The sequence below is a fragment of the Epinephelus lanceolatus genome, chromosome 24, assembly GCF_041903045.1.
Source record: "Epinephelus lanceolatus isolate andai-2023 chromosome 24, ASM4190304v1, whole genome shotgun sequence".
Taxonomy (NCBI): domain Eukaryota; kingdom Metazoa; phylum Chordata; class Actinopteri; order Perciformes; family Serranidae; genus Epinephelus; species Epinephelus lanceolatus.
The window spans coordinates 13,942,809-13,966,964 of record NC_135757.1 but is presented as its reverse complement, the minus strand read 5'-3'; the positions used below and the strand labels follow the sequence as shown (position 1 = coordinate 13,966,964).

The following is a 24,156-nucleotide window of genomic DNA, read 5'->3' as shown; positions in this document are numbered from 1 at the left end:
TCAGTGCGTAGAGAAATTTTCTCGTGTGTTTTATATCTTCTCTCTCTAATCGGCCTACTAAATATTTAAAATAAATATCAGCTTATCGATCAGAGCTCCCTTGTCTTTGGGTGTTCGATTTATAGTCCTTGCTCGTCCCCTCACTCTGGCTGCCTAGAGTAGAGGCGGCAATTGAATTGCACTCCACTGTTTTTTGTATCTCCACTGTTTTTTGTATCATAATTACACACAAGCAGTGGTGAAAATAGTCCTCAGATATTTGGCTGAAGTCAAAGTAGGTTTTTTTGAGCCTTTCTATTTTGCTGCCATTGTTGTCATGGTGTCAGTGTGGATGAATATTCATAAGGTGTGTTTCACTGACAGTTTATAGGACATTTATAGGAAAAACGTGTCACTTCTGTTGCGCCACAGTTGTGTCACTGAAATACAGATCACTCTCCTAGGCAGCTATAAGCTAAATCAGGATTGTGTGAACCTGCTTGATGAGTGCTTGAATGTAACAGATGTTTATTTATATGTCAAAGTCCTGCAGTCCAACTTTATCTCTTAAATGCTTCAATCCTTGACTTACATTATGTAAAGTTTCCTTTGTCATGATTTCAGAGTTATGAGATAAACAGTGTTAGAGCTTGTATAGCCAGAGTTACAAACAGCACAACGTATGATCAACAGCTTAATGACTTCGCTTAGTATCTGAAAGTTTGCACTCCAAATAATCCCAACGGCAGCTTTCAAGTTCATCTTTGAGCTGAGAAAGTTTATACAAATAAACAACACCGTAACAGAATACTTAATTAAACACCAGATTCAGATTTGAACCCAGTGGAGTATATGATCACAGCTACGTGGAATTATGTTAATTTAGACATTTTAAAGCAGCGAGAAGCTTTGCATAAATAAGATGTTTTATCAGTGTTGTGAAACTCACTTCAGTCACAAAGCACAACAAATGTGTTGATCCACCATATTATTTTACTTCCCTCATCTTTTATCTGTGTATTCTACATATGTTTTCATTTACCGTCATCAGTGCCAGCCTGTTGTGGCCAGTTGGCTTCCCTCAGGGTCTGGATTTTATGTTTTTTGGACTGCATTTTATTTTTAAAAGGTCTTGTATCTGATACAAGTGAGCAAAAGTGCCCTTGAAATGCGGTGCTATGAATATGGATCAATGTCTTTAAAGTTGCAAGTGAGTTTATGACCTCTTCATTCTGTTGCACAACTTTTTTTTGCTGCTCGCAGGAAGTTATTACTTTGCAGTGATGATGCACACGTCAGCTAAAACAAATGTTTTCTCATTTCGTGATTAGCACTGTGTATCGTTTGTGATGGGATTCTGTCAGTGAGTCAGAGTTACAAGGAGTGTGTTCACACTACAATCACTACCTATGTAATTATCTCAGAGCTTCAAAGCAAGGGGATCCAAGCATGGTGCTTGTGCACTAAGAAATGTATGCTTGCTGGATTATGGTAATTTTTTCATATACACTGCATGGCCACAACTATGTGGACACCCTAACATTACACCCACATGTGATTGTTGAACATGTTATTCTGCTGTAATGACAGTCTCCACTCTCTCCCTGCTTTTCTCTCTGGTTCTCTCTCAGAATTGTTAAATTAATCAGCCAATCAAAAAAAGAATTGTTGGATCAATCGATAAAAGAATCATTAGGTGCAGGCTCTGCTGTGTTTGAAAGGTAGCAGACAAAAGAGCCTGCTCTGCCTTGCCTTATGGATGTAGATTAAAATACATTATAGATGATTTGTGATGATCAAACAGCTCAGTGTGACAATATGGGGGGGGGGGGGGGGGGGAGTAGAAGGGATGACACACTTTCTTTCATTCACAGCCCTTATTAGGCCCTCTGTACGCATCAAATCAGTTTACAGACAGACAGATAGAGAGACATAAGGAGAGAGAAGGGAATCATTCACACCCGAGTGATCGCCTTCTTTGTGTGCTCATTTTGCGTAAGAGTTAATGTTTGAGGTGTGTGTATATTATTTGGCCTCCATCTGCACTCCACCCCCCCCCCCCCCACCCCCCCCCACCCCCGCTCCCTCATCAGACATCAGTCTCGTGAACACATGTTTAGTTTTCATTGCAGCAACGCATCAACCACCTGGAGGGGGAAATGCCTGGGTGGCATTTTGACATGCTGTTTGCAGCTGACAGGTTCGGGATAATCACTTCACGACTCCCATGAAATTTCCTAATAAGCTGTTCGCTGAATGTCAATCCAGCTTTACCTGAGCGAGATGTGACTCTATGAATTCACAGGGATTTCTCCTTTTCCCTCCTCCTCCTTCGTCTTTATCTTCTCCTTCTTCTTCTTCTTTTCCTTTTTCTGCTTCTTTTTTTCCTGCTCACTTCGCTCGCTGATTTGACAGCTGTTGTTCTTAATTTTCTCCCTGGCTATTTCCCGAGGATCCATCTGGTGCTACTGAGAGTGAGGGGCTGATGTGGGAGCAGTGCTCAGCGAGTCAGAAGCACACACACACACACACACACACACACACATACACAAATCAAATACTAGCAAAAACACCTGGACAAGAGTTCTGTTTCTCCATTGGTGTGAGAACACATACTGTACACGTGGATATATTTAGTTTAAACACACACGCACACACACACACACACACGTGTTGAAAACAAGAAGCATCAAAATTATTAAAACTAAAAATATGAGCAACACATTTTAACATTCCTCTGTGCTTTCTTCTTGTGCATTCTATTTTATTAGATTGTAAATATGCTCGTCATGATAATTCCTCTATCAACTTATCATACGACACACGTACATGACCTCAATCATTTTGCTGACTTTGATATTGCCCGTTGTCTTTATGTGTGTGTTTGTTTATATAAGAATGTCATTTTGTTGACCATTGTAAGCGCAGTAATTTGTTCAAAGACAACGCAGCGAGTTTTACCAGTGGACTGCAGCTTCACTTTGGAGTGGAGGAGGCACATTCCTGATGGTTGTTGGCTTGCCAATCCTTGGCAACAAGCCAAAAAAAGTCCATCGTTTGTAGTCTTACCCTCCAACAACTTCATCCTTCGATCTGTAAATCCACATGCAAACCGCCCGACTCCTAGGCCTTCCATCCAGCTTCACTAAGCTTGTCTATTAGTCCTAAATGGATCCCTTAGTTTTGTTTTTGTTGGTTAAATCTTGTATTAAGTCTCAAACTGAGTGAGTTTATGAGGCTACTGTGATTATCTGCTGCAACATTCAGATGGTAGGGTCAGAATTTGGTGTAAACAACATGAAAGCATGGATCCATCCTGCCTCGTATCAACGGTTCAGGCTGCTGGTGGTGGGGTAATGGTGTGGGGGATATTTTCTTGGCATACTTTGGGCCCCTTAGTACCAACTGAGCATGGTTTAAACACCACAGCCTACCTGAGTATTGCTGCTGACCGTGTCCATCCCTTTATGACCACAGTGTACCCATCTTCTGATGGCTACTTCCGGCAGGATAACGCACCGTGTCACAAAGCTCAAATCATCTCAAACTGGTTTCTTGAACATGACAATGAGTTCACTGTACTCCAATGGCCTCCACAGTCACCAGATCTCAGTCCAATAGAGCACCTTTGGGATGTGGTGGAACGGTAGATTTGCATTGCGTGTGGATGTGCAGCCAACTGTGTGATGCTATCATGTCAATATGGACCAAAATCTTTGAGCAATGTTTACAGCACCTTGTTGAATCTATGACACCAAGACCACTTTTCAACTATTTCTATGACTTCACATTATTCTTACTCATTAAATCCAGCAATTCAGTGTAGTGTCAGCTCTTTAATAACCTTTAAAATATTACACATTTTTTAAAAACTGTTATTCAACTTTTAAAGCCAGCAAATCAGCTGAGCGTCAGCTTTTCAAAAACCCCAAAATATTCCATGTAATTGGTATTATTCAGCCCTTTTATGACATTCAAACTAATTTAGCTCATCAACACTTTTCCTGTTTTTCCCAATTCACCCTCTTCTTACACATTTAATTTTCAAAAAACCTTCACATAATCCACATACCGTAATTCTTACATTAATGGTATTATTCCACTTTTCAATGACATCCATACTTATTAAACCCATTCCCACTTTTCCAACTATTTGAAATACTTCACCTTCTTCTTAAACATTTGAGACAGCATTGCAATGTAGCGTCAGTTTTTCAACAACTAGCATTACGTTCTCTAGTTTTATGTACTTTCTTTTGTGTCTTTGAAGGTTTTAATTACTTTATAAAAATGTTAAATATATATTTTTTTGTATTCCAGTGTCTGAATATTCTTAAGAATTTAAAAGTCATTGCTCTTTGGAAGGGTGTACTGGCATTATTGTGCTGTTATATTATCATACATCAGTGGCATAGAATGGTCTCCAAATTACAGTATCGTTCATTGCAATTATTTCCAGGACACTGTATCATCCAACAAAAGTAGTCATCGTGACAGGCCATTTGTGATTAAGCAGAGAACAAATAAAGGTGCACACTCATCTGTAACTTACCTATGACCTCTAAGTTTTAAACAGCTTCACCCTCAGTGGACGTAATGGGCTGGAAGTGGATTTGATGGCAGGTATTGAGTCGTGTTTGTGCCCGGCAAAGTAGTCAATTATTGTGCAAGTCTAGAAGACACGGCTCTCTGTGCACATATTCAAGCATGTTTTTCTTCCTCTCTAGAGGTAGATATAGAAGAAAGGCAGGCCAATTACAGTGAGTGATTTTTCTATTTGGGCTCTTTGAACAATAAGAGCTTTCTTTTCTTCCTTTTACAGCTTGCTTTTGTGAATGTTGTGCCGTGGGCAGTTTGGTTTTTGTCTGCTTCCAAGTACAGATTATTCCTGCTTGGAATAACTGTTTGTTTTGGTGAGCTAAGCACTGACGGAGTTGTCCTCCTTCCACCCTGCACCAGACTTTTTTATCTGTACATCCCGTTGTTTCTTCTGTAGGTTGTGATTCTTTCATCTCAGAGGGGTTAAAGACAGCTATAATCCTATTGATCCAGAAAACTGATCCCTCCTAATCCTGTAACATGAAAGTTGGGCATTGTGATGTGCAGCACAGTACAGTGGAGCCAGTAGCAACAGCTTTAGAAATTCCTAGCCAACACCATGAGCCCAACGTCAGTGTTCATCTCAAAGCTGCTTCAGAGACAGAGAATGTCCAGGACTGTACCTCGACTAAAAAGAGGCAGTTCTTTATGAATCTATTATTTGTTTCTTCTGTGGTGGATGCAGCGTCTTTTCGGTGTGCTGTTGTTGTGGACTCGGCAGACAGAGAACATAAGACGAAAGAGCATTTTCAGATGAGCCTTGGGGAATGAGTCAGCCTGACTTTACTCGCTTGCCTTTCTTTCTGCTTCCCACTCTTCCTCTCACTTTCTCACCTTGCGTTGGGGGTTCTTACGCTCTGTCTCTCTGGAGTTTTGCTCCCGGTATGCCCTCACACTTTTTCCCTGTTTAAAACCTACCATCATCTTTGTATACCTCCTCTGTGTCTCTCTGTCTTTACCTCAGTCTACCCTACTGAGACCTACGCCAGGTAAAGCTGTATGTGACGGCGAAAGCATGTGGCAGTGCACCGCCACGACCAACACTCATCCATGCCAGTACATGACACTTAGAGGCATCCCACGATGCACATCACCATGGTTGCCAGACTGAGTGCCGGCTGAATCAGCAGTAAAAAGTCGCACTTTGGCAGCGCTCCCGGCGCAGGGTACAGTAGAGGTGACATCAGCGACTCTGGATGACACCGCGCTGGCAGCCTCTGCCTCCCACACTCTTTCACTATCATCAATTTTCACAGTGTATGTTGTGAGAAAGGGAGACAGAGGATTGGAAAAATTGGGAGGCAGACTGGTTGTACTTGCAGTCGAGTCAAAGTAGTCATGAATGAAGAGGAACACTGGCTGAGAAGAAAAACTCAATTCTTGAGAGCAGTGTGTTTGCGGCTGTTTCAGATGTCACTCCACCACTGAGTTTGTTTACAGAATGGCTACATTTACATGCACATAATATGTCGCTTTTCGCCCTTATTTCGAGAAAGAAAACATTCCTGAGCTGATAACACGGTTAATGAAAATGAATATTCCGCTAATACACTTGTTTACATGCAGCTGTGCAAAAACAAGGATTTTTTTTCAACCTGTGGCGGACTTGTTGGACCGTGTGAACACAGTCTCCCTCTTTCAATCCTTTAGCCACCATCTTGAAAAGCTCAACATTGAGATACTTGCGCATAAAACCTGCCGATATCAAAGTCTTTGATAAAGTCTGAAAGTTGGTGTGTTTATGCTTCTGACCAGAAATGTAGGTTTTTCTTCTGGGTAGGTAATTCTACGAGAGTTGTTCTCATATCGACACCAATGTTAGAAATGCCTCCGATACTGCCTTAAATGCTGGATCAGGTCTCCACAACTTCTGGTGTAACGTTAGCCATTAGCAAGATGTCAGTCGATATAAACTGGTACTGGCATATCCCACATGTCTTAATCAGAAAATGCTTCATTTGGAAAGAAGTCTAATTTGGAATATCCAAACGAGAAATGCTGTTTGCGTGACCAGAATCAAATGTAGCATACTGTCATGTTTTGAATTATATTGGAATAGTAGTGTACATACGAACACAGTCAATGATTCGTTTCAAGACCTTTTTAGACTTAAAATATGTGTTCACCTTTGTAGAAGACCTTAAGAGGAAAAAAAATCAAGTCAAAGCCATATTAAAGCAAAATATGCAGAATTCTACCTTTATATGAAGCAGCGAGTGTATTACCTGACTGTGTTCTAATATAGTAGGATCATAAGGGACTGAAAGGATGATGCCCAACGGCAAAAACAAGATGTAAAAGTCAAATTTAATGTTATTATTATATGAGCAGCCTCTATAAAGACTGTTGGATTGTTCTTAGATTTCTCTGGAAGCATCAAGTGTAGCTCGGGGGGTTGAATCATGTAAGACTCTTCAATTGCTAAGTGCCACCATGCTGCTGTAGCAGTAGCTTTTGTCACTGAAATGGCTACAGTAATGAAGCCTGACCTTCTATGCCTGGACTCCCACTTAAATTCAGTGGGATCCACCCTCATCCAGTGGTTTCTTTCACTTTCTCTGTCTGTGTTTGTCCAAAGGGAAAAAATGTGCCTTTTCACAGCTGCTAGGATGATAGTTATCTGCACAAATAGTCCTAGCAAGTGTTAATTCAGCCTCTGTGGACAAATGATCTATTCATACCAACTCATCCTCAGTGTAGCACACGTTTACTAATGCTACATTTATTATCAGGTCAGCACTTTATCTTTATCTACGGCCAGTCTGGGGAAAAGCAATTTAAGCTGGCTGAAGTTTGTTACTGGCTCACAACTTTAGTTTTTGCACATATTTGAAGCCATCGATTCCTCAGAACTCGTAATGGCTTTGCTGGAAGAGGAGCGATAACTTTGGAATAGGAGTGAACAAATCCCTTTCATGTAGAGTGCAAGCTGTCGTCGCCGCTCTGAGGGTTCCTAAGGCAACCATTGGCTGCCTCCTTTTGTTTGGCAAGGTGTGAGTCATGGTCGGCCAGCTTTTTCAACATTGTTCAGAGGATACATTCAGACATTAATAATGACGAGTAAGTGAATGGAAGTTAATGGAGAAAGTGTTCTTTTTGTGCATTGAACAAATTTAATGTCTGTTGGGTCACGTCACTGACATGACTGGATTACACAATCCTGAGGATATCTTCGTACCTCTGCACATAACGTTTCTGTTGGAATTTGTTTTTGTCCATTTAAATTAAGTGCTTTTCTGCTGCCCTTGAAATGAACAAGTGCATCATTGCAAAAATTAAAGCACCAAATATACACTTTATGTGAAATTCAGATTTTTTTAATGACATTTATAGACTGAGCAACAAATCGTCTGGATAACTGGCAGAATAAACGATAATTAAAATGATAATAGCTCTGAATGCATGTTGTACACTTCTCAGATATGTCACTGAAATCAACCATTCCTTCATTCTGTCTGCCACAGTGCAGCTCTGAGATGACACACTGCTGGCAGTTGTCGTAATATTTCCTAATATACTCAGGTGTAATATCAGGAATGACTGCTACATCTGTTATGTCTCCATCTGCTGATTTTCAACAGCAGGACCCAAAACTCCAAGTTGTTAAATTTGTTTTTTTACTCTGGCAACAGTTTTGTGAATGAAACTTACACCGTGCAAATCAAGAGAAACAACGCTGCTGTAGCAGTTTGGTGTGTTGATGATACTGATGATCACATTGGGTTACACAGGTGGCATTTATCAAGTTGAAATAAGCACTGATGAGAGTTTTGTTAATCCAACCTGGAACACTGTTAGGATGCGAAGAGAAAAATGTTCTTGAGTGAGGCCCGTTGTACCTGGGTGGATCCTCTGTTTGCTTTTCAAACTGGGAATAGTGGAGCGAGTCCTGCCAAAATGACAACAGCCACATGTTGCTGTACTAATGCTACAGACTCTATAAGTATGGGGGAGGTCATGACAGTAAATACGTCACACAACGTATAACTGAAGTCCGTGAGGGCTCAGTCTGCAGGTCCAGAGGATCGGACATTTGGATTCAGTCTCCGACCTGACCGCAGCTTGTTGTCAACGCCTCCTGCGGCAGCTGCCTGCTCTCCTCCACTTACGAGGCGAGGCGCAGTTAATCTCGAACGAGCCTACTGATGAGTGTAGATGATGCGATATTCGCAGTTACCTCATCACTTACTCCAGGACTTTGGCCTACATGGGCGAACTCGTTCCCTCGTTTTACAACAAATTTGCAGGTGGTACATGAGCGTGTAGTTGTAAAATATACTCACACCGATTCCAAAAAAGGTCGCAAAATGTGACCATTTGGTTGCAGTCTGGAGCCCTGACTTCTAAATTCTTCTTTAAAAGGATACATGTATCAAGTGTGATTTAAAGGCCCTATTTTGTTGGGTATCTACCATACTAAAGCCATATGGTCAAATTTAAAAAATGTACTCAAAATTAGATAACAATTATTTATTTCAATTGGGAGCAAACCATGTAACACAAGCACAAAAAGAAAAGTCAATAGGTGGTTGAAGCGTTTTTTTTACAACAGCGTCAGTTTCTTCATCCGCCAAAAGCCTCTTTCCCTTTAGCATAGCTGGAAAAGTGCAGCTGCAGACTACCAGTAAGCTACGTTGGGTCGTCTGTGAAGTGTTTTTTAACTCGAATGCGTGCAAGTAGGTGGGGGAAGAGTCATCGATCCTGCTTTTGCTATTGATGATCAAACTGAAAGCTCATTTTGATAATTTTTCAAATTCAGAATCAAAATCATGACATCTTCCACTGTTCAGGCATTTTCTACATCTTGCTGCATTTCCAAACAGTTCCTGAAGGCATCTATATTGAAAGGCATCTTCTTTTCATCTCCTTCTCACATGTGATTTCTCCATGACCCGTGTCAGCAATGCATAGTGTGCCAGTTACTCTGGTGCTTAGGAACGTCTCATTCAGAACACATCGTCCTTGCTTGAATCATTAACCTCCACCAGTTTGCCCTGCGGCAACAAGGGATCCAGTCAACTGGCACGCTTTGTCAACCCCCAATGTCTCCTTCTTTTGAGACTGTGACACAAAGAAATTAACGCCCTGCATATTCATCACTATTACTGGCGAGGAGACTAGGAATTTAATTGAATATGTAATAGCACAAGGGATTGGAGTGGGGGCTCGGCTCATTGCATTGTTGAAGCATGGGCCAGTCACTGTATCTCTTCATGGAAAGATAACAAATGCCGGGCTGGAGAGATGACACAAGCAAATCCCACAACGGGAGCCGCGAGTCCAACTGTTCTGTTAAAGTGAAATATTGCTTCGAGATCTGTAGAGTGATGATAAACAAGGGGCTCCCAGTACATAGTATAAATAACAAGATTAAATCAAAGGCTGAGCTATGATTGAAACACCTCCCTCTGGGCCTGAATTGATTGGCCATTTCAGCGCTGACAGTTTCATAAATAAACCAAAAAGGAGAGAAATGATGTGTTAACCTATTTGTTATGCACATTTAATGTGTGAACCTGATCAATGCTGCGGGATCAAGCATGGCACCTTGTTGTTCTTAGTGCTCATACACTACGCTGTCGGTGCTTCAGTGGAGCGATTGCAACAATTAGCTGTTAAAGGTGAGAAATGAGCCCTCAGTTCCCACTAATGGCCGTGCTTTTACTGAAAGAAAAAGCCAACTCTGATTAACCGCAGGGCTGAGGGGAGGGAGGCGGTGGCTGCTTGGCCGAGGCTAGACGTTGGGTGGCGGCGAGGTCCTTCTGGGTCTTGCGCGGCCTTCATGAAGCATTGGGGGGATGAAGGATGAAAGAGCCCAGAGACGTGGTCAGGGTGGATGAGGGAGCAGAGCGGACACACGGAGCCTTCAGAACTCTGACAGCTCCCCAGCAGAGAGGACAGGGGGGATGATGGGAGAAAGAGAGGAGGAGGAGCAGAGGCGCCTCAGAGAGATCAAAGGTGCACTCATCAAGGGCTTGTCTCTGCTTTCCTTTGACAGGGGCAAAGAGGTGGGGAAGGCGGGGAGGGGGGTTTCAATGAAAGACAGTGACGATGAGGACTGTCGGCTGAGGCTGTAGAGCTATAACAAAACCAAAGAGGAGGGGGTAATCTTTTTACCTGTGTCTCTATCGCTCCATATTCCTCTCAACGGTCGTTGGGCTCAGTTTGCTGTTGCTACATTCTCCATTTTGATTTTCTTTGCACTGCTCCCTGAAAGCCTTATACATTTGTAATGTAACAGGCATGTACAGTATCATACATGCAACCTTTTACTGAATAATTTTTTTCATGTGTGTTCCACAGTAGTTCAACAGAGATTCAACCTGTGTTAAGTCAAATAAAATGGAAGCTGAAAACGACATCCTCTCTTTAGTTCTTTAGTTTCAAGCATATTTTGATGATTATCAGGATAATATAGTGAACTCCAGATATTTTGGCCAGGATAATCATGACATGGAACTGTCATATCGTCCCATGCCGGGTGTTGACAATACACATTCGTCTGTTTCTTGCCTAGCCCCAATCGGGACTGTCTCTGTCATGTTGTGGCCAAGTAAAGCTGTAAGTAGCCAAGGTAGTACCATATCCCCTAATATATGTCTGGTAACCTTAGTAACAACAGCTCTTTACATTCAAGTTTGTCACTCTCTTAGTCGACACAAAACACGTGGCTGTCCCCTCTAACTACCCGACCTATCCGTCCATCCTTCCATCCATCCATCCTGGCATTGTACCAGACTGTCATGGTGAGGAGGGAGCTGAGCCAGAAAGCAAAGCTATCATTTTACCAGTCTACATTCAGACCATCACCTTTGGTTATGAGCTTGGGGTAGTGACCGAAAAAATGAGACTGCTGATACAAGTGGCAGAAATGAATTTCCCTCATAGGAGGCTGGGCTCAGCCTTAGAGATAGGGTGAGGAGCTCAGACATCCAGAGGGAGCTTCTGTTCCTTCACGTCTAAAGGCACCGGTTGATGTGTTTCGGGCGTCTGATCAGGATGCCTCCTGGGCGGGAGGTTTTAAGGGCACGTCCAAGTGGTAGGAGGCCCCGGGGCAGATCCAGAACACACTGGATTATATAATGATTATATGTTTCATCTGAACTGGGAACGCCTCAGGATCCCCCAGAAGGAGGTGGAAACGTTGCAGGGGAGAGGGACGTCTGGAACGCCTTGCTTAGCCCTCTGCCCACGCGACCTGGCCCTGGATAATCAGATATAAATGGATGGATGTAGGGCTGGGTGATATAATGGCCATGTACAATATATCAGTGTATTTTCACGCAAGATATAGATAGACTCAGAGAGACACACAGCTGCTCCTTTGTTTAATCTGTCTCTTAATTAGTCTACAGTGCGACATTGGTCTATATGTTGCATGTGCTATGCTAAATCAGTCTGTGAGATGAATGAAATTAGTACAGCGCTGCATGTGTGTGAGACAGACCTGCTTGATTGTGTCAGGTGAGCGTTTGTTTGCTAGTTTGTGTGTGAAGTGGATCATGGCACGTCGCCGTTATTCTTAGTAGTTGTAGTCTGTTGTGTGACATTGAGACAGCGACAGATGTGCTTTTAAAAGTGCAGCAACAACACAGATTTCATTTATAAGATTTTTATAACGTGGACAAAGTGTCTCTCAGTCCTTCCCTCCCTCAACCTCTCTGTTGATGCTGAGTGCATAAATAAGATTAATAGTATTTAAAATATGGAGATGTATATCATGCATCACCATTCAACCTGAAAATACAGAGAGTTGATTTTTTGTTCATATCGCCCAACCCTAGATGGATGGTGACAAAATCCCTCCAAGAACTAATTGGTCTAATTTGTCTATTAGAGTTTTCTAAAACTTTATCACCATGCAGTATTTCCACATTTTACATCAGCCCTGGTTTGAAGGGGGCTACATAATTTGTTTGCTCATTCATGTATCACATGCAATATGTCAAACCTCACTGATCTTGTTTTGACAAAACCTGAGGAAAGGATGCATCTCACAGCTGCACCCAGCCTTCGAAATTGCGCCGATAGTCCCCAGGTAAAACTCTAATTATAACTCAAATCAAGGCGTCGTAGACTGGAACATTAGAGAAATGCCATGTATGGAGCACAATAACACTCTCGCATGCTGAAGAATGCCTGGAGAGCGTCTCACTCATTAAACATGATCATTATGAAGTGAGAGGTTACAGAGGCGATCCAGGGAGATATGACCTATTTCTCCCTCCTGAGTGCAGCTGCTCTCTCAGCACTGAAGGCAGTTGGAGGAAGGAGAGAAACAGGAGGACACGCTGCAGTTTGATACACAGGAGATGACATTCTCTTGATTTACTATGCATCAACAGCCAGGCAAAGACTAAAGAGGGACATCTTTACTGACGACTGGATATAAGATGTAAATGTGAGCATAAAGTGGATGTTTTATGTATAGTGTGGATGGATGTCTCCTGTGTAAAGCTCTGTTCCATAACTTTATTCAGCTGGGAATATAAGAAGAAGAAGAAGAAGAAGAAGAAGAGAGGAGTGTTCCTCCAAGCTTACATTTCCACTTCTCTGCCCCGGCCAACAGTACAGGACTGGTTTTAACATCTTAACACCACTCCCTAATTGACACTACTTGGACCAGACTTTGAGAAAGAATGTTCTCTGTCAGTCAAAAGTTTCTAAAACCCTGTGTTTTAGCATTTTAATTAACTTCACATAATGTCATCCCTTTGATATTTAACACCGGTATGGTCTTTTCTACTACCTTTTCTGTAAGACAGTCTTTTTGTTTCTTGGAGTAATAACAGGGGGGCTTTTCTCTGTCATGAGCTGACATTTGCCTTTGATGATGACTGTTAAGAGTCTTAGAGAGACCTAAATCTTTGTGTTTAAAGACGTAATTGACAGGATCTCATATTCTAATGGGACTCTTAATCAGGGCTTTAATAACACTGTGTGCATCGGAAAGGTCAACCAATTAAGCCTATGGTTATGTTAAAACACCTGGACAGGCCTCACATTGAAACAAGTGGTCTGTGTTGTCTGCTTTAGGTGCGTAATTAGAGTAATCAAGATCTAGGCCATTTCCAATTAGATCTGGGTCATTTCCATTAAAATAAAAAGTCACTCAATTCTTAAAGCACCATTCATAATGCAATGCTCTTAAAGTACCAGGCACAGTCTCTTAACTCGACTTGTTGCCTGTTGATTGCTTGAATAAAGACCACTCTAGTCAGGTCCACTCAAAATATCTTAGACCTGACACCCATATTCATTTAAAAGGCAATTTAAAAAACTCTTGTTTTGCATCTTGGTCATCAATATTGCAGCACAATTCTTTAAATGATCCTCACTGTCCACCATACCTACTTGGGCTCACTTTTTCTAGCTCATTACTCGTCTGGATTATCAGTGGCATCGGTCAGGTACCACAGAGGAGAAGTCGCGCTGACTGCAAAGAGTGTCTGCAAGTGTGTCGTGGCACGTTGCTGCTGAAGTTGATCAGTGTGATGGAAGTATGGTTAAAAGTAAATTTACTGAGAAGTGGCGCTTCATAGATAAGCGGGTGAGGAGAGGCTGACAGCAACGCCAGTATAGAGAGCTGCAGCGTTTGCAGCAGGTACTCGACAAAGAGGCAGCGGTGGTTGACGTATTCCAATCCTTTAAAGGCATTAAATGTACTAATAATACCACACTATAAAAACACCTTACTACAAGTTAAAGTCCTGCATACAAAACCTTACTTAAGTAATAGTAAGTGTGTAAGTATTATTAGCAAATTGAAAGTATTGGTTGTGCTGTAAAATTTTCCCTTTCTTTGTTTAACTACTATACACTAAGCACAAAAAGTGAGGAACTTTGTGTTTGGTAGATTATTTCTTTGTTGTTAACGATGCTTCTTGGCAGTAAATCTTATACCGTTGGAAAGCCTGTTTATTTCCCTTTTAAATGGTGCCACATTTGTAAGGATCATGCATTTGAAACAGTTAGTAAATTACACGTACAGTCACTTTATGATACTACTGGTCCGGGTTCCTTTCTGTTGTGTTAATTGCAGCAAAGGTTTTCAATTTTAATTCTGTCTCTAGATTGCCCAAAAATCTGTTGAGAATCTATGAAGTACTTTGCCCCCAAACGATGAGGTAACACCGGGTCGAGGTCGTCAGGTTTACAGGTGTTCGGTTGTGCTAAAAGACCTCTCTTTGTGAGGCACAGTAATGTATTACAGTTGTCAGAAGTGTGCTTGACCTAAAAACCTTTCCAGAGACTTTGTACCCGTGAGGAAGACAGCAGGTATCTGTGTGAAGCTGGCGGTAGTTCATATAAAGCAGCAGAGTACTGCTTTGGTTTGACAAAAACCCATGTGATCTGGATATGTGGTAGAATTTCAATTTGAACAGTGAGCAGGGGAGTGAAATGTGACCTTGAATTTTGTGTCCCATGGCACAGTGAATACACTGCATAACAGCAGCGTGGGGTGATCTCAAGCTCAGGGTGTCTACAGGGCGTGAATCACCTGCGAAACGATGGAAATAAGCGAAAGAAATCGAACGTCATTTCCATATCTGCTGCCTGTCGTTGGAGACTTTGTCAACAACGCTAACAGCAGCCGACGGGAAGTCTTGAGGATGCCTTCAAGCTGAAAGTTAATTATCTCATTCGCCACGGCGGGTATCTCAGGATCTGACGGTATCTGTTTCAAGCTTTCAGACCACACAAAGACACACTTTGAATTGTGACACCACCCCTCCTGTTAGCAGCACTGATCAGCAATCAGGATTGTAGGAGTGTGTCAATAGGACGTTGAGACGATTGAACGCCAGGGTTGACAGGTGTGTCGATTAGCCATTAGATCATTAGTAGAGAGAAATGGTCATCCATGAAAACCTCAATGAAATCATTATGGTATTTTCTCTATCATGTGAAAGTCTCTGCAGCAATAATTATTCATTTTATTACTTTTATTTTCTTTTGAAGGGCAGCGGTTTATAGCTTTGAATCATGTCCGCTGTAATCATCATGTCTCCATTAAGACGGGCTGAAATTTGATTGGCAACTCATTCTGAAAGGTCAGAGAAACCCTGCAGTACTGGCGGATTTGTGCATTCAGCTAAAGCCTTTATCTCTCAAGGAAAGTCTGCTATGAGTTCGACCTCACCAACCTGGAATTATGATACCCTGACATAAATTACTTTTGAAGTTAATACTAAAAACATATATTTCATATTTTTCTCTCCTTTTGAAGCCAAGAGTTATAGAGCCCGATCAAAACAAACTTACAGGATGGATCAGAGTTTCTCAGCTGTGCTCATTTACCTAATAAGCAAGTGTTAGCATACTGACACACTACAGTAAGATGGTGGTGAACATTACACCTGCAGTGTCACTTTCATAGAAGATTTCTGTACACATAGATCCCTGCAGTATTTCTCTTTATCATTGTCACTTTGAGCATTAGCACGCTAATGTTAGCACCACCACTGTGCCTGTCTGCAGCTTCTCTTAAACACTTTCAGTATGGTACCTCTGGAACCAAAAGTAACCCTTCAGACATGCAAACAGTACCCTTAAATGTGGGTGGGGTTGTTGTCACTCACTGCTCCGTCCAGCACTCACTGTATTTCCTCCTTTATCAGTCTGCACCTCTTTTGTCGTCCACAGAACGAGGCTGCACGCCGACATTTTCAGAACAAAATAAAACAGGCTGCAGTGAGAGTCTCTCTCCATGGGATATTTAAAAATAGCGGGTTTGTGCATTTAGTCCTTCTCAGGCAAGCTCGGGGGTTTAGTGTTGCCGTAGCTCGATTCTAGCGGCCCTTTTTTGCTTTTCTCAGAGTGAGGATTAGAGTATATGCAGTTCACATAACCCGGCCGAAATTAATACATATAAACGCTTAAAGATCCGCTCATTACTAAAAGTGTGTGTCATATAAATACTTAAGTAATGGTCAAAGTTGTCATATGGAATATTTAAGGTGTGTTGATTGATTCACCCCGTCAGCTTGTGAATTGAGTAACATTACAAGTTAAGTTAACGACTCAGCATCCTTTCATTTTATAGTTACAGTTTACTAATAAAACTCTCCATGGTATGAACAGTGGTTACATGAGCCACAACTCAGCCCTGAGCAGAGTGACCGTCCTCTACTGACCAATCAGACTGCAGTGTTCACAGCTCCACCTTTTAGTACCAAATCTGTGTGCTAGGTACCCCAACAGAGGGGAGACCAAAAATGGAAACGATTAGGACTATAAATATGTATATACTTTCTTGTATACATTAACAGGTGTTATTTGCTTTTTAAAAAAACATTTAAAAATATTCAGACATTGTAATATATTATCTTGAAATCAGTGGTATAAAATAATCTCAATGACAATAATGTTTATCCCAATTATTTCTGTGACAATGTATCATCCAACAAATGGTGTTGTGACAGGCCTACATTAGTTCTTATATACAGATATGGGAAAAACCCCATTCTAGATCAAATTCCCTTTATCTTTTAAAAGCATAATGAGACACACCGTAAATATAAAGAGGATCATTATATGCAGAGCTATTTTTTTTCTGTCTAGTCATCAGTGGTGGATAGCCCTATTTAAAGAATATCATTAATACGCACCACAAAACATACGCAAACTTTTATTGACTTGTTTTGTAACAAGTAATACATCCACTTTGATGAAGTATTCAGATGAAAAAAATGTTTTAATCATGTAACCCACATTAATTTCAAATCTGGGACCAAACCATGACTTGAAATTAAACTTAGCAAAATTAACCTCCCAGTCATCCCTCTAATGGCACACAGAAACAGTAACAATTAGTCTACACACTAGAAATTATAACTCAAAAAAAAAAAGGCAAAGCACATTTTTATTGGGCTCTTATGGTAATTTCCACACTGAGCTCTCACAGACAAACAACACCAGGAGTATATTCAGGGCGAAAAACAAGCTCATCACTCATCGCAGTCGTAGAAATGATTTCCACAACAGAGAAACTGAGCCTTGTTGTGCTCCCCAAAGGGGAGAGAGATACAAACTCTAATGATTGTTGGCAGCAGAAACTAAAGGTGCTTTTGCTTTCCCTTTATTATTCCTCGTTGTTGAATAATTAAGACCTATTGTTATTTCTCGGCCACCCACTGTAATGATAGCAATAATTCATATTATGCTGATTAGCAGGCTGACAGGGAGGGTGTAATGCATTCCACATGGCAACACTTTTTCCAGCGTCAGAAAAATTATGTAAATGGTGAACAGAGGCATGTTTATACAATGAGGTAACTGCATGAGAGAAATGTGTGAATTAGCTTCTATAGTGAGGCGGAGCTGTGCCAAGGCCACCAAAGCGTGTTGGTGATGCACTAATAAGTATTTCTCTGCGTCTGTATACTAAGCCAATTTGCAAGGTGATTGCTCATCAGCTGCCTTAAAGTGTGTGCGCTGCTATGTGTGTGTGTGTGTGGTTGTGTTTTTTCCTCTGCGTGTTCACACTGTCCTCCCTCTCCGAGAGCCATTTTGGTGCACGAGCAGCTTGTTAATGGAGGGCTGCGATTACTCCGGAGCTGAGCTGACAGCTCGGTGTAGCTAAGCTCCGATCAGGTAACCGACTTCATGCCACGGCTGAGGCATGCCACTCAAGTCCGAGGGCAGGAAGTTCTTCCCAATTACCCAGCACACACCGCTCTCTGCCTGTTAGCGGGAGCGGTGACAGGGCTCCATCCTGTCCTTGACATGCTGTTTCCTTTCTCTCTCCTATGCCAAATGGTGGGAGATAGTCACCCCATGATTGTCTTTACTTTAAGTTGCCTTTTTCTTTTCATCTGTGTTTACTAGTAGCGTGGCTCTCTGGGCTACACATAAAGTAGCAATATTGGGTCTTCTGGCGTGTTTTGGTTAACAGTATGCCCATTTAATTGAACTTTAATCATACACTGCATTCAGCAACACATTCTTCCATCATATGCACAATTCATTTACCAACATCCCATTAAAGATTTCAGCCTTCTGTATGCACAGTGCATTCTCCCATCACGAGTCTGACATGGAGGAAGTCCATGGGGAGGTCTTTATTGGATGGGAATGTGTTCTGTTGTTGTTCAAAAAAAGTTCAATACCGTGTTAAAAAAGTCAGCGCGTTTAATTAAAGTTGAACTTGGCTAAATTGATTTTTTCATTTCTGTCAGAAAGTTTTATAATTGTGTCTGCTATGATTCAGTAAAAGGTTTGTTTTTATCTGCATTCGACATGAAAAACACAGGCTGAGTTGTTAACCCCTGTTCTATTTTGTTCCTCTTATTTCCCGTTAATTCCCATTGAAAAGATTCCGGCAATGCATGGTGCATTTAGGGTGTGCCCAACCACTTCTGGGCGCAAAGTAAAGTGCAAGAAGCAAATGACTTGTATTTAGTCCTTTAATTAGTCATAGGTGTGTTTTGGACATAACATGAACAAATCAGAGTGCTTCCCTTTTAAAGCCAGGTGAGCCTGCACCTGGCATGCTGCTATTTACATGGTGAATTCAGCAAATTGGAGAAGCAGTGTTTTTCCCTGAGAGTAATGCATTAAGAGCAGTAATTTCACTGCAGCAAATATTGTGGGACATTTCAGCAGCAAAACTAAAAATGGTAGTTATAAACTTGACAGAGGAAACACAACTAAACTTTTAGCTGCTGAAATAACCAATGAAGTCATGCTGCTCCTCATGCCTAAATGCACACAGCGTCTCTCTTAATGGGGAGTCAGACAGCAGCTCTGCTCTGCTCTCTGCTATGTTCACATTTTAGAGAATGTAATTGCATTTTCCTCATTAATGATGAATTATTTCACCCACCTGCAACCCATCCATATGTCCCTGTAATAACAAGCAGAGTGTACGTGCATTGTGAACCGCCTATGTGGGCGCTAGGAATGGGTGGTGTTAGGATTTTTATGGTTTTCTGGGTTTACTGGTATTTCAAAATCCAGGACACTCCTCTTTCTATTAAAACGATACAGAAATGCTGTATTGAGGTGGTGTGGTGCACAGCCAGTTTCTACTGGTGAAACAGACAGCTGAGCTGAGAAAGATGGCAACTGTGAGTGGTGGGGATGAAAAACAAACAGTGCCTCTGCCCCTGTTAAGGAGTATTGCCACATATAATTTTATCTTGAGATGACTTCTTCCAACTACAAAATCATTTTATCAGCTGCATGATGTTATTCAACTCATCACCTCCGTTCAGCCCACAGACGTATTGTGCTCATTTCCTATTGTATTATGTATTATTCCATGGGCTGTAAGCATTTAAATCCAACAAGACTTGTGTTAGTAGGCTAATCACAAATGAGTCACACAGCATCGCAGGCTAGACAATCACATACATGTTACAATGACTCACCAGTAGCCTACCTTTTATATTTTTGTTTTTGACACACAAATACTGTCATACCAGAAAGGTATGACAAAATACTGCCCAAGCCGAGTGGGTGCATCTTGTTAGCTGATTCATGTGTTCTTTAAATTGCAGGAAAATACTGCACTGATGACTTCAGACCAGGTTTTTGTTGGTCATGGGCGCAATTGTTTTCTGCTGCCTCAAAATAGAAATATGACAACAATATACCTGACCCCACCTCATTTTAAGGCCCAATCCCAATACCTCCCCCTTGTCCACTACTCCTTAGCCCTTGGCCCTACCCATAGCCCTTGCCTACTACCCCTTGGCCCTTGAAATGAAGCAACGAGGGGTAGGGGTTGAAATCATGAAATCATCAATGTGAAAATCCGACAATTTTGCAGAACAGGACAGATGACAGACGCCAGATAGTGCGAGCTAGCTAGCCCTCTAACAAGCAACCTGACGACGGTAACATTAGCTAGCTGGTCAACTGCAATCTAGACATCATGAATAGCAATAAAAAATTGTTATACCGTTCTCTACACAAATACACAGTTATTCGAAAAAGTTTTTACAAAAGTTCCATGTGTATTTGCAAAATTATACGTACCTGTATGAACTTTTTTCCCCGTCTCTTGCTCGGTGGTAGCCATGGCGACGTCTACCCCTGGTTGGCAAGTCAGCATCTGAAATCCCTCGCTCCGAAGGGCTAGTTTCATACCCACTACCCCTCGTTATGCCACCTACCCCTACATGCAAAAAGGAATTGGGACGCCCCTACCCCACGTGGGAACGCGCAAATCTAGGGGTAGGGCCAAGGGGTAGGGCCAAGGCGGGGTATTGGGACGGGTCCTTAGACTGACACACAGATGGGTCCAAGTAGGCAATGTGAGCACTGGCTGTGAAAATGACAACTGTGACAGTCTGAAATGAGTAACTGCTTTGCACTGGGTGTAAGATAGGGCCCGAGTCTATTTCTAAATTCAGTCCCCACTATGTTTTAGGGGTGGGGGAAAAATTGATACAGCATAGTATCAGGATATTTTCGTGTGGCAATATCATATCATTACACGGACACCATGTATTGATTTTTTTTTTTTTAATTACATAAATTAGTAATATGACAAATACAAATGAAACTGTTGGTAGCCTACTAGAGTAATATAATCAGTTGCTTTTCAATTTATTAGTTTCATTTTGCTGCAATAAAAATGACTGAATTGAGATGAACAGACTGAATACTTTATTTTATTCGATTAAACTTTTGATGTTGACAAAGTTTTCTTTTGGGGACATAATTCGCAGTTGAATACAGGTAATAAATCGCAATATATCTCAATATATTGTATCATAACACTCAGCATATTGAACATGTTCAGAATAGCTGTAATATTCGATAATCGTGGGGCCTCTGGTGATTCCTACCCCTACCATGTTTATTGTCTGCAGATGTATTAGAGTGCCTGAATGCCGAGTGTGAAATTCATATATCTCTAGTTCCCTAGAAGTTTCAGCTGAATGGAAAAAGCAAGGTACATGTTCTGCTCATAGCTCCAGATGCAATACAATGACGAATGCAATGATGAGTGTCTGAATTCTTACTTTACTTCTCAATAAAGTAAACTACTGAATGACTGTTATATAGGAGGTAGTGAGTGAGTGAGTGAGTGAGTGAACAAGGGAGTGCTGTTACCAGACAGAAAGACATCCTGCTCACTACCAGTAGTATCCTGTAGCCATACAGTGAAACGTTGATTGTGCCAAGTTTGGTAATTGAAATATTTCTCTTGGAATATATTAATTAGACTTGTGTTATCTGAGTTCAGTGCCATCCTCAAGGTAAATGAAAACCTGAGAATGTTTTGAAATTGGTTATGTGTGTGTGTAGGTGCAGCAGCATCTGCTGCGGAACCTTATTAATCAAGTGAAAAACTCAATTTGATACGAGAGAAATTTCATTTGACCTTTTCTGGGCGTAAGTGAGTCTTGAATGATAAGTTCTCATAAAAGAGCATACATCAATAGATCCCTCCACCTTCTCCGCCTGTTTGTTGCTGTAGTTAGATAGCGGCGGTGGCTGCAGCATACTGATGAGCCATTGGCTGATTACACTTAAAACTTCCCTCATGGTCCGCGTCAAGATATATTTGAGTCGAGTCGGGCCTTTATGCACTTTGTATGAAGGGAAGCATATGTGTGTCTGCTACTTGAAAACGTACAATGCAGCTTCATTGTTTAATTTTCTGACAGAATGGGTTCAACTGAATTAAATTAATTTATTCATGTTAAAGAGAAGCTTTTTACAGATTCACTATGGCGCCAGTTGACAACAGAGCCTTAAAAAAAAGCCTTGAAGTTACACATACTTCCTGCATCTCCACAGCATCATCTAATCTCTTTTCCCTCTCTTTCTTCAAGTCTCATATCAGTCGTCCTGACCTGGCTCTGTCTGTTTTTTTCCTTCACAGAGATGGTATGAAGAGACGGAGCCCATATTGCCTTGGACGAGAGCCAGCTGTGTCGGGTACGGTACACTACACTGACCTCAGCTTCCTGTCCGTTTGTCAAAGCGCTGCTCAGTCAGGGATGTAGCCTCTTTCTGGTTTTAAAAGGCCTTTCATAATAGGTAGACACGGTGGTCCTGTATTTCACAGAGCTTCCTCTGCTGGAAACAAGCCAGAGGAGATCGAGAACTGAAACAGAAGCCCTGAATAAAAGTTATTGTTGCCTCTGAGGTTCACTGCTTCAATCTCGCTGTTTAATGAAGCAGAGGCTTTGTCACCCTTGCATGCATTTAAGTCTCCTGGGTTCCCTTTTCATCAAAGGGAATTTCTAAATTGAAGAGGAAATATGGTGTATGGTGCATCCCAGTGGTTCATATTGGTTCCTTTCTCAAGTCTGTGTCTCCGCACACGATCCATCAACACAGTAATCACAGGTCATATATTAAACATACATTAATATGATGAAAGAGGAAAGTGTTGCTGATCTTGGGTTTATGCATTTGCTTTCAGTTCTAGTAACTCGGCTGAATGTTAATGATGTTTATACCAAGGATGTTTTTTCTTTATTATTTTGAGCTGCACCTTTTGTAACCTTAATCAAACCTGTTTCACTCGATGTAATTGTATTGTATTGCTGTGGGCCTCAGGTCTGTTTGTCAATGTTAGTAATTCCTGAGCAGACTTGTTGTTAGTTGTGATCACCTGGAGCCTCTTAATCACCAGAGGAGAAAACTGTTTTTTAAGCAGGACGGAGAATATGATCTATAAAGTAAAGGGAAAATTATGTGTACTGCTGCTCTGTATGACCATGGCTGTGCATTGATTGATGGTGCGTTATGTTGCCGCTAGTGTTGTTGGTTGACCACACTTCACGTCCTCCATATTTTCTACATCTTGTCTCAGAGGTCTGCACAACCTTGATTCAGTGATGCACAGTACAGTGATGTTTGCGATGATTCTGAGGCGGGTCTATAGCTCTGTCACATTTTATTACAGCTTTGTATACAATCTTTTTAAATGTCTATATTCTAGACTGTTAAAAGACTTATTTGTGATTGGATCAAGATGCATTCAGACATGATAATGACATGGTACTACAGCTGAGCACTGCTGGGACATGAAAGAGGCGAGTAGTCAATACCAATAACAATGAAATCCCACAATTCTCGATACCCAATTGAACACCATGAAAAACTAAAAACAAGAAATGCCATGTACTTAAACATACACTCTTTTATTAAATACAATTAAATTAAAATTTCAGTTTATTAGTATTCCCTGATAATCCACCTTGAAAGTAAATTACTAGTTTATCTGTGTTCATGATTTTGATATATTAATAAATAGCCTATAATATATGAGCATATTTCTCTACATGTAAGATTTGACAGGTGGTCTTTGTGGTAGGTTGTTTGTCCCGCCCCTCTTCCACTGTGATTGGACGGCTGGGTAAAACCTGACAGTAACGAACGCAGGGTTATACCCAGGCCTACAGGAAGTGTGCAGGGCTTTGACGCCAATTTTCGTAGTGGCCAAACTGTGGAATTATAACATCCAGGTCCGTTGCGTGATGCCATTTGGCCAAAGGGCTTTTTCCCATAGACTTAAATATGAAAGAGACATCTGTAAATCAGTGGATACATTCGTTTTGGAAATTGAAATGATTCCTTTTACTGTCAGGATTTAATTTAATCTGATAA

The 24,156-nt window shown here is 41.3% G+C and overlaps 1 protein-coding gene across 3 annotated transcripts in view; it reads left to right on the top strand.

Annotated features, from left to right (window-relative positions):
- The window catches only part of LOC117249842 (beta-1,3-galactosyltransferase 1-like), a 124,528-nt gene that overhangs the window by 36,798 nt on the left and 63,574 nt on the right, over positions 1-24,156 (top strand). For all 3 annotated transcript variants that reach the window (XM_033615629.2, XM_033615628.2, XM_033615626.2), the window contains exon 2: positions 22,421-22,476. The gene's annotated coding sequence lies outside the window, so the exon portion shown is untranslated. The remainder of the gene's footprint in view (positions 1-22,420; positions 22,477-24,156) is intronic.